Source organism: Clupea harengus, chromosome 12 (assembly GCF_900700415.2).
Source record: "Clupea harengus chromosome 12, Ch_v2.0.2, whole genome shotgun sequence".
Taxonomy (NCBI): domain Eukaryota; kingdom Metazoa; phylum Chordata; class Actinopteri; order Clupeiformes; family Clupeidae; genus Clupea; species Clupea harengus.
This window is the reverse complement of record NC_045163.1, coordinates 26861414-26872530: the sequence shown is the minus strand read 5'-3', so window position 1 is coordinate 26872530 and position 11117 is coordinate 26861414.

Below are 11117 nucleotides of genomic sequence, written 5' to 3'. Positions count from 1 at the left end.
AAATGAGGACGCGAAAAACATTTTTCAAAGTTTCATTTTACTTTCCTTTCCTACTTTCCTACTTTCGTGAACTTATTTCCCCACTCTATTGTCGGTTAAACTTCTGCCACTTCCTCTCTGTGCTGCTTCATAATGTGCACTCCCAACCCCCCACCTCAGCCACACACACCCCTATATAGGGCTGGTCTAAGCCCTATGGAGACAGGCCCCTGGTGCATAGCAACGGGATCTGATTATCAAATTTCATTGGCTATTTTTAGACGTCACCCTGTATTGAAAAATCCCATGCCGAGGCCTGGAGTATTAGGCTGGGGTAATTAAATATAGTTAATGGTGGCAGCCGCGACACCTCGGATCCGCTTCTGGTGTAGGATTTGACGGGGGAGTGGTGGGGTTGGTTTGCGTTCTCTTCAGGAACTGGCGCCATCAGAAAACATCCATGGAGCACCGGTCGGGTTCCAGCGGTCGGGTTCAACCGGTCGGGTTCCACCGGTCGGGTGGGGGTCTCCACCTCTTTGACCCAGTCATGTGACCCAGTCATGTGACCCAGTCATGTGACTGAGGTAGGCTATAGGAGCAGGGATGTAACCAAGTCATCAGGTGGGAGAGGGTCATTTCTCCTCAAAGAGTGGACTTCTGTAAGTATAAATGGATGACCACATTGTGGTCGTGTTTAAAAAAGTTAGTGTCCCTTTTTCGGAGCAACTAAGTGGAAGGGGCAGGGGTGGGGGGGTGAATGTGTGTGTGTGTGTGTGTGGGGGGGGGGGGGGGGGGGGCATTTTTCCGCAATACTGGACCATTTCTCTGGGGTGTTAGTTACACACCTATGGAATTTACCACTGCAGCAGAACATCTCAATGTCACAGTCATTCCTCACATGCGTTGGTGTCAGGCTGTACAGCTGAAAAAGTCAAAAGGTTTTACCGTTTCACACGTGCCTAGCTGTGCCGCCCTCAATGCAATTTTAACCGACTGTCTGAAGAGCGTTTCCTTTTGCTCGTTGCCAGTTTGGGGAGCTGTGCCCTAAACGCTCAGATGCTGGATCACGTTACACTGATGGGTATTTTCACCTCCACCAGCGTGTCTCTGTAGGTCAAAGGCATCTGGACTAACTTCCTTTTTTATCCTCCCTTTAACACCTGGCAACTTCTTCTCAGCCTGGTGTGTGTGTGTGTGTGTGTGTGTCAGTGGTGTGTGTCAGTGGGGTGTGTGTGTGTGTGTGTGTGTGTGTGTGTTGTGTGTGTGTGTGTGTGTCAGTGGGGTGTGTGTGTGTGTGTGTGTGTGTGTGTGTGTGTGTGTGTGTGTGTGTGTGTGTGTGTGTGTGGGTGGGTGTGTGTGTCAGTGGTGTGGTGTGTGGTGTGTGTCAGTGGGGTGTGTGTGTGTGTGTGTGTGTGTCAGTGGGGTGTGTGTGTGTGTCAGTGGGGTGTGCCGTCTCCAAGACACTCATGTGTGGAGGTATAGCTCAGTGGTTGTCAGCAAACTTTGTTTTGTTTTGGATGTTAATACAAATTTCAAACGTTTTAAAAAAAAAAATAATATTTTTTCATAAAGTTTTCCAAAATGATGATGTTTGCATTTAGAAAACATTTTAAGTGACAGTTCGAGAGAATCACAACGCATCAAAACATGTATCGTGCTGACCTGTTGACTTAACCCAAATATGTGACACCCTTTAAATAATGATATATAAGCCATGTGAATCATTTCGAGGCTGTGTGTCTGAATGGTTGGGACAATTAGGGAAAGGTTCGGTCTTTCCCACCAGATACTTTTCCTGTCCGCCATTGTAAGAGTATTTGTATTGAGGCGGAGCGAAGGGAGAGAAAGTGTCGTGAAAGAGAGGAAGAGGAGGAAATTTATAACCTCCAGACAGACTCGTTTAACCCCCCCCCCCCCACCACCACCACCACCAAAGAGTTAAATGAGGAGAGAGAGAGAGAGAGCGAGAGACAGAGGGAGAGAGAGAGGGAGGGAGAGGGAGGGAGAGAGAGAGAGAGACAGAGGGAGAGAGAGGGAGAGAGGGAGAGAGAGAGACAGAGGGAGAGAGAGAGGAGAGAGAGACAGAGGGAGAGAGATGGAGAGAGGGAGAGAGAGAGACAGAGGGAGAGAGAGAGGGAGAGAGAGGAAAAGAGAAAGAGGGAGAGAGAGAGGGAGAGGGAGAGAGGGGGAGAGAGAGAGAGAGGGAGAGAGAGAGAGAGAGAGAGAGAGAGAGAGAGAGAGAGGGGAGAGAGAGGGAGAGAGGGGGGGGTACCAGGGCACATATTAACAGCTCTGAGTTCACCGAAAGAGCAGATTCGAGATAAATCGTGCATTTACAAACAGAACCTAGTATTTCCAAAAAAAAGGCTGAGATAAATCATTTAGATTGTATTACAATGCCTAGACACACCTCATTGACAACACCTACAATAAAAAAACATTAGTGTTTGTACAAACTTCAACTCTCTGGTCAATCTAATTCCATTTCTGACAACTCTGCAAACGTGTTTCACAAATTGTGCACAGCAAGCAATGCTAGTTAAGGCCATGCCATGTGAGGAGTAATCTTGAGCTCTCGACCACGTTGGATGAAACTGAAACACTGGAGTTTTTTGTGTGTTCAAAAAGCAGTTGGATTGTCTTGGGGAAATAACATTGCAGTCAAAGCCAACAGCGTCTAGAAAGATTCTACTGAAAAATTCTCATTTGACTCCAAACACACCTAGCAGAGTGAACAACAGCATGGGAATGTGAATTCTGTTTTTTTGGACAGATGTCATTATTTCAGTGCAATATTATCATTCTCAATGTTAAATCAATGAAAAATATGGTTCTGCATTAGCAACTCCCATCCCATTTTGTGAGACTGTTGTTGTTTGTGTTGTTTGTGTTGTTGTTTGTGTTCTGTGATGTTTTGATGAAACTCCTCCTCCTCCCCACCACCTCCCTCCCATACAGAACCAAGGCATCTGAAATACTGAGGTTACATTTATATTATGTAAGTCATATTACATCAACATATATAATATATATTTGATCATATGTGTAATGTAGCATTGCTCAAACTTGAGGATGATTGCTGTGGCCATGGGTGGCCAACACTCACTCATAGCGATATGGATTATGAAGGCGTGCATACGTGCATGTGAGCGTTGCAAACGTCTGATCACTTGCCAGGATCGTTTGGCCCCTTGAATTCGCCTCGTCACCAGTGCACTGTCAGATGAAACGCTAGCTCCCCTGCGTCACCCTCACACACACTCACACACACACGCACACTCACACACACACGCACGCACGCACGCACGCACGCACGCACGCACGCACGCACACACACACACACACACACACACACTCTCTCACACACTCACACACACGCACACTCACACACACGCGCACACACGCGCACACACACACACACACACACACAGCGCACAACGCTGCCCCCCCTTCTCTATCGGGAGCCTGTCAGGGGCCATGAATCCACCTCCAGTGGCCCTTCAGGCATACAATGGCAGCCATTTAATCCAGCGAGAGATTAAATCACAGCACTCCTCCAGCAGACTTTTCCTTTCATTGATGGAGAACAATCAAATCTCCCCACCAAGCTGTTTCCTGCCTCCATCCAGAACACTAGATGCCAGTCCCCCCCCCCCCCCCCCCCCCCCCCCCTCTCCAAACGACCCCATCTCCACCCTCCTCCCACACGCTCTGTCCTTCGGAAGGGATGGAAAGCGAGTGAGGGAAGAAGGAAAAAAAAAAAAAAAACATTTCCATTCGTTTGATCGTTGCATAGTCAGTTGTTCCTATCGCTGGTGTGGAAAGTTAGCATTAATGAATATTGTCAAGGGCAATATTTGGTTTAAGTGATGAAAAAAACAGGTCCAAAAAAAGGTGTGATGAAAAAGCAACGACGTCCTCCTTCTACAGCAAGCCTCTTCAAATCCCCACATTTCCCACAACGACTGTCTGCGTGACAAACGATCTGTCATATTTGTGCTTGTGCAGAAGAACCAGGACTCTAACACAAACAAATCAACAGCTACACGCAAGCATGTCTAGACTCTACAATAATATGGGTATGTTGACAATACGCTGAAGCGGAGGGTCTTATGTCGCTCTCTCTCTCTGTCTCTGTGTGTGTGTGTGTGTGTGTGTGTGTGTGTGTGTGTGTGTGTGTGTACGCTGACATTCACAGTGGCTTCCCTCTTTCACTCTGGAGCATTCTCTTGGCTGCTGCTTCCTGTTTAGGCCGTGTTGGAGTTCAGAGGTTGTACTGATCGCCCACAGAGCCAAGAGCTTCTCACTCTCTGTCTCTCTCTCTCTCTCTCTCTCTCTCTCTCTCTCTCTCTCTCTCTCTCGCTCTCTCTCTCTCTGTCTCTGTCTCTGTCTCTGTCTCTCTCTCTGCAAACAATATCCTCCTCACCCATGCCAAGTGGTGCCGGCTCATTGCTCCGGCCAAGAAGTGTCGCGTCAGCAGAAAAAGTGCAATAACAAACTTGTGAAAACACTCCAGGTCAGTTTGATGGACACTCAGGCTCAGCCCGCTTCAGATAGAGCAGAACAGAATGCATTGTACCTATTTAGTACGCCATGAGGCAAATTATAGTCTCAGTGAGCTGGAGAGAATGACTCAGATATTCTTAGAGCACGCTCAGATTATAGACAGATTATAGAAAATCGCTCAGATAATAGCACGCTCAGATTTTAGACGTAGATAAAGAAAATCGGACTCTGAAAAGCCAAATTCCAAAAGCTTTTTTGCATATCTAATTTTCAAACAAACCAGTAGTGTGGAACAATCGCAAAGATGGAGATTTTGTACTTTTTAAATCATCACCTATTGACCCCATTGCCGCTTCAAAGACATAGACTGTTTTCTATCTTAATCATATTTCTATGGGAAAATGCAGACAGACATGAACCTGAACATGTATCCTGTAGTGCATCAAAGCTTCTCAAAAATCTCACACTTGCTCATAACAGTCCAATGTCAGTGTCCAAGTTCGTTAGGATCGCATGTAGATATAGGTCTAATTAAATAATATGACTGGAGAGGATTTAGTGCTGCCTCTTTAGCCATTAATGAATGTTTGTCTTCACACAGAATCCATATCCTGATACCATAACATCACTACACTTCTTTAATATACACCAGAATAGTCTTTAGACTTTGGCATACATTTTCACCATGGACTCAAGTGCACATGCGGTGGGAAGTCTCTCTGTTTAAATCAAGTGCACATGCGGTGGGAAGTCTCTCTGTTTAAATCAAGTGCACATGCGGTGGGAAGTCTCTCTGTTTAAATCAAGTGCACATGCGGTGGGAAGTCTCTCTGTTTAAATCAAGTGCACATGCGGTGGGAAGTCTCTCTGGTTAAATCAAGTGCACATGCGGTGGGAAGTCTCTCTGTTTAAATGCCACCCTTTGTTGGCAGCGCAGCACAGCGCAGGCTCCAGCTTGCCTGGGGCTTCTCTTCCCCCAGCGCACCCTGACGGTGCAGGGAGGGGAGAGAGAGGCATGCGTTTCAAAACAAAGACAGGGCTTCTTATCAAGATGGCAAACAAGACACAGCTGCTAAATATTCAGCTGGAGACGTGCCTCCCTGCAAACAACAGCAAACTCGCCTTTTGAGAGCTCAAATACCTTCATCTGCAACAGTGGCACCTCCCAGTATTAAGTCCCTATTGAGGTGACTATTCAATGAGATTGCCGTTGAGATTGTTGAAAGACGCCGTCGCATTTTGATTTCAAAGACACCTAATTGGCATGGGTACCCTGTGTGGGAAGGGTGACTGGCTGGTGAACTACACATCAGTGTGAACTTTTTCCGTCAATAAATGCCATCAATGAAAGAGAGGTTCCTGTGCTCTTCACCGTCAACAAAAAGGTGCAGCATCCAATCCGATAAGCAGAATGAAAGCTGTGAGTGACTGTGCCTGTATGTTGAGACATTTCAGAATTATTCTGTTCTATTTACTAGTTCAAAGAAAAATGATTGAATTCCCGAAAAAGTTTTGAATTTTGGTGTGATTGTTGACTTCATTCGATGTGATTTTAAGTTTTGTCACCTTGAGATCGGACTACTTTCACCTCTGTTTTAAGGTTGCACGTCTCCTCCCCTGCACCACAACAACACCCACGCGATGTTGAATACAAAAGCTGAATGCGGGTGGATCCTGAACCAGAGCGTCCGCCCGCCGTCTGTGGGAGGTCCTAGATGTTCTTGAGTTAGTTCTGTAGGACACATCAGCCAGGTGTCAGAGATCTGACGACAGAGAGGACCAGGGCAAAACATTGATTTTGTCTTCAATCAGCAGTTCTTTGTTTAACCGTGTGAGGTGTGTTTGGGGTCATTCTTTGTTGGCCATGTTAGGTGTGTTTGGGGTCATTGTCAAGGACTACAAACACCTGGTGAACTGTAAACACGGGAGAAAACTTCAAAGTCTCGACCACATGTTCTGAAGACCGTATACAATACGCTACAGAGTACAAATGGGACAACACTGAAACATCTCGATAGGTTCGCCTTTTGAATGCCTTTTAGAAGCTTAACCAGGTTCACTTCATACCAGAGAAATGACACCCTTGAAGTCTAATCTGAAGTTTAACAAGCGCAGCACAGGCCCAAGGGAGATAGCCATACGTCTCTGCAGTGCCATCACATATCCTCGCCTCGGCACCCATAAAAGCTTGTGCTTTGAGTTTCACAGGCAGCAGTGAACACTTCGTCAAGGCTCCACGGGCTTTTGACATAAGGCCACGCTGAAAGATGAGTGTAGAGTCTTAGAGTGGGACGCCAGACCCCCCCACCCCACCCCCACCCACACCCCCGGTGGGGGGGCATATTTGGTGGTGGGGGGAGTGGCGTCCCACTGGGGTGGGGTGAAGGAGAGGACCCACAGCTGTTCACCCTCATCCTGTTAAGTTGATGAAGGAGCAAACAGATGAAAAACTGTCGGCCCTTTGATTCCCTTCCACAGAACTAATAACCAGGAAGAATAATGTTCAATTAGCAGGACAATATTCGAATCAGTGTATCTATTTCTGGAGGCCCACTGATAAGCAGCGGTGTGGAGGTTTGCACCCCTCTTCCTGTTTTAATAATTAAACTAAACAAAGTGAAGGCACGACTTATTATCATTATTATCGCTAAAAATTCCACCGTCGTGTTGCAACTCTGATAACACTCCACAGTCCCAACCCACGCGTTCAGCCCCTCTCCCCTCCCGCTGCACACACGGAACCTCAGTCTACCGTCGCTGTTTCTGAGGGGAGGTCTGGGGAGAGGGTGGATGTCAGGAGCACGTCTGAGCTGCGTCTCCTCCCACCTGGGCAGTGGGGAGGCGCGGAGCCTGGTACGGTGCGTTCCCCTCCTCCTCTCCTCCCCCTCCTCCCCTCCTCCCCTGCCTAACAACAATGACTAATCAGCGGCCCCCGTGGGATGCCTCCGCACGCCCTGACTCCGGGGGGAGCCCCGTTTGCCAAAACAACCGCCGACGGGGCCATGAGAACCGGCCGCTATCTCAAGGACTTCTAAGGATCATATCTGCGCTGAAAAAATCATTTATTTCTGCTGACACTGAAAAAAAACTCAGGATGGAGATTAGTTAGGAGGAAAAAAAAGAAATGCAAAAAAAAAGAGGCTTCCATTGCACTCGTGGTGCGGCCTGTGGAAATACCCTGTGTGTGTGTGTGTGTGTGTGTGTGTGTGTGTGTGTGTGTGTGTGTGTGTGTGTGTGTGTGTGTGTGTGTGTGTGTGTGTGTGTGTGTGTGTGTGTGTGTGTATGTGTGTGTGTGTGTCTGTGTGTGTGTGTGTGTGTGTCTGTGTGTGTGTGTGTGTGTGTGTCTGTGTGTGTGTGTGTGTCTGTGTGTGTGTGTGTGTGTGTGTGTGTGTGTGTGTATGTGTGTGTGTGTGTGTGTTTGATGGTGCGTCCAGTAGTGAGACACTCAGATGACCTCGTCTGGCACGGCACATGCTAACATACATGCTGGACTGTTTGGCAAGAATCACAAGGCCTGTGGAGGGGAAGCAAAAACCTCAAACTTCTGTTAGAGACAAGAAGATAAGAAGAAGTTCATATTTAGAAAGTTCAATACTCAGTGGAAAAATGCTACTTGAAAATGTCATGACTCCGTAGTTTTAGCATTTTCAGGACTAGCGCCAGTTCCTGAAATGATCATTAATGGGGATTAGCTTTAGCAGTCCAAAGCTACTAAGACACAGGCCATGCACAAATACAGACACCATCTTATTCTGGCTCAAATGATTAGTCTCCAGACAAATCTCATCCAGCTGGTGACTTTTTTTTTTTTTCAACAAAATCCTCATCCAACTCAAAGTAGATGGGGGCTGAAACTCGTTGCCCTTTTAGGGGTGACATCATTTATTTGCACAGTGGAACCCACTTGTTGTGCAACTAATACTTGAAAAAAAATCAGCTGCTACTTTTGTGGAACCCCATGTTTTAGCCGAAGACCCAGCTCCAGCGAGCCAAAGGTGACTCAACGAGACTTGTCTGCTGTAAATCTGGCTTAAGCTTTGGAGTGTTGCAGTTGAATTATGACTTAATACCCATTAAGTGTATTTATGTGATGTTGAGGCAATGTTCCGAGAAATCATGTTCTCTTCCAGTGCCTAACCCAACATAATGCCTCTCCACATCAGATTTATACAGAATTTTGAAAAAGGAAGTTGTTTTACAATGTCTGCAGTTTTCAAAGGACCATGAATTCATCAGCCAGGGTTAGAGATGTTATACACTTTCATGTAATAACGCGCAGCATTAAAACCAACCTTGCATTCCTATGGGAAAACATCCTAAAGTTGTTATTGTTAACTATAACACGTGACAAACTGGTTGTGTGAAATAGGTGAATTCCTAATCTACGGATAAGGACAGTCACCCTTAATAAGAGCGCAGTTCTAAGGAGCGCCAGTGGTCAAAACTCCTCAGTTCTCCCTACGCCATCCACGCCAGTATGCACGGAACCCTATCTGACTGTGGGAAGACCTGGTTTCTGATGACCTCTGAAATGTGGGCGGCTACCAGTTTTCCCAAGGCCACGGCTCTTAAGCTTATATTTGGCCATCTCCTCCTGCTTCACATCTCCTCTCTCTCCTCCATCTCCTGCTCCTCCATCTCCTCCTGCTTCACATCTCCTCTCTCTCCTCCATCTCCTCCTGCTCCTCCTGCTCCTCCATCTCCTGCTCCTCCATCACCTCCTGCTCCTCCATCTCCTCATTCTCCTCCATCTCCTCCATCTCCTCCACCTCCTCCATCTCCTCATGCTCCTCCATCTCCTCATGCTCCTCTCTCTCTTCTCTCTCCTCTCTCTCCTCCATCTCCTCTCTCTCCTCCATCTCCTCATGCTCCTCCATCTCCTCATGCTCCTCCATCTCCTCATGCTCCTCCATCTCCTCTGCTTCACATCTCCTCCATCACCTCCTCCACCTCCTCCATCTCCTCATGCTCCTCCTGCTCCTCCATCACTTCTGCTCCTCCATCTCCTGCTCCTCCATCACCTCATTCTCCTCCATCTCCTCCATCTCCTCCACCTCCTCCATCTCCTCATGCTCCTCCATCTCTTCATGCTCCTCCATCTCCTCCTGCTCCTCCATCTCCTCCACCTCCTCCATCTCCTCTCTCTCCTCCATCTCCTCATGCTCCTCCTGCTCCTCCATCACTTCTGCTCCTCCATCTCCTCCATCTCCTCCACCTCCTCCTGCTCCTCCATCTCCTCATGCTCCTCCATCTCCTCCATCTCCTCCACCTCCTCATGCTCCTCCATCTCCTCAGGCTCCTCCATCTCCTCCTGCTCCTCCATCTCCTCATGCTCCTCTCTCTCTTCTCTCTCCTCTCTCTCCTCCATCTCCTCATGCTCTTCATGCTCCTCCATCTCCTCATGCTCCTCCATCTCCTCCATCTCCTCCATCACCTCCATCACCTCCTCCATCTCCTCCATCTCTTCATGCTCCTCCATCTCCTCCATCTCCTCTGCTTCACATCTGATCCTTTCATGCTGCAGTCGTTGTTGTTTCACTACAGCTCATAAGAGTCCATTATCATTGAAGTCGTCGTTGTTTCACCACAGCTCATAAGAGTCCATTATCATTGAAGTCGTTGTTGTTTCACCACAGCTCATAAGAGTCCATTATCATTGAAGTCGTTGTTGTTTCACCACAGCTCATAAGAGTCCATTATCATTGCAGTCGTCGTTGTTTTACCCCAGCTCATAAGAGTCACACACACACACACACACACACACACCTATACACACACACACACACACACACACACACACACACACACACACACACACACACACACACTCTGTAGAGTTTGTTAGATTCCAAACGCAGGGCCTCGAAGACCATCAGTTAGATAGAGCCCAGCCTCTGTGCAGTTAGGAATTTAAATTAGGAATAACATATGTGCATATGTATGTGTGTGTGTGTGTGTGTGTGTGCATATGTATATGTGTGTGTGTGTGTGTGTGTGTGTGTGTGTGTATATGTATGTGTGTGTGTGTGTGTGTGCATATGTATATGTGTGTGTGTGTGTGTGTGTGTGTGTGTGCATATGTATGTGTGTGTGTGTGTGTGTGTGTGTGTGTATAGGTGTGTGTGTGTGTATCCACAATGGAATACATCCTGCCCTCTGTGAACAAAGTCTTTTCTTTCCACAGAGAAAGTTCAAACCACAACAGTGCTGAGCACACGGAATACAGGATGTCTGTCTGTGTCCAGAAAAGACGACCTGAGACCCTGACCCCTCTCAGGAGGCCTGGCTCGTGTGTGATGTGTGTGTGTGTGTGTGTGTGTGTGTGTGTGGGTGTGGGTGTGTGTGTGTGTGTGTGTGTGTGTGTGTGTGTGTGTGTGTGTTTGTGATATCAGCTGGATCGTGCTGCATGTAGGTGGGTGGTGTGCTACAAACTGATGAAATGTTTTTTATTTTCTTAAAACCCGAGCTTCTGCCAAAGCATGCTTTAGTGAACTTCAAGAAAGGGACAGCACTCTAGCTCATCCAAAAGCCCCCCCCCCCCCCCCCCGCCCCCCCCCCCCCCTCTTTCTCCTTTTTTTTACTAGCCTACCGCTCTCAGGGTATTTGAGTTTTATGATGACATCAATCAGCGC